Below are 842 nucleotides of genomic sequence, written 5' to 3' on the forward strand. Positions count from 1 at the left end.
GGCTAAATCCAGCCATGAAGGAGGTGGTGCAGAAAGAGGTCACTAAGCTACTGGAGGCTGGGATTATTTATCCTATTTCTGATAGCCCCTGGGTGAGCCTTGTCCAAGTTGTTCCCAAGAAGGGAGGCATGACAGTGGTTTATAATGAAAAAAATGAACTAGTTCCTACAAGAACAGTTACAGGGTGGCGCATGTGTATTGACTACAGAAGGCTCAATACAGTCACCAGAAGGATCATTTTCCTTTACCATTCATAGATCAGATGCTAGAGAGACTAGCAGGTCATGAATACTACTGCTTTTTGGACGGTTACTCAGGTTACAACCAAATTGTAGTAGATCCTCAGGACCAAGAGAAAACAGCATTTACATGTCCTTTTGGAGTATTTGCCTACAGAAGGATGCCTTTTGGTCTGTGCAATGCACCTGCAACATTTCAGAGGTGCATGCTCTCTATCTTCTCCGATATGGTGGAGAAATTTCTGGAAGTCTTCATGGATGACTTCTCAGTATTTGGAGACTCATTTAGCTCCTATCTTGACCATCTAGCACTTGTGCTAAAGAGGTTCCAAGAGACTAACATGGTTTTAAACTGGGAGAAATGTCACTTTATGGTGACTGAAGGGATTGTCCTTGGGCACAAAATTTCAAACAAGGGAATAGAGGTGGATCAAGCTAAAGTTGAAGTAATTGAAAATTTACCACCACCTACCAATGTTAAGGCAATCAGAAGCTTTCTGGGGCATGCAGGATTCTACAGAAGGTTTATAAAGGATTTTTCAAAAATTGCCAAACCTCTGAGTAATCTGCTAGCTGCTGACACGCCATTTATCTTTGATAAGG

Source organism: Arachis duranensis, chromosome 6, assembly GCF_000817695.3.
Source record: "Arachis duranensis cultivar V14167 chromosome 6, aradu.V14167.gnm2.J7QH, whole genome shotgun sequence".
Classification (NCBI taxonomy): domain Eukaryota; kingdom Viridiplantae; phylum Streptophyta; class Magnoliopsida; order Fabales; family Fabaceae; genus Arachis; species Arachis duranensis.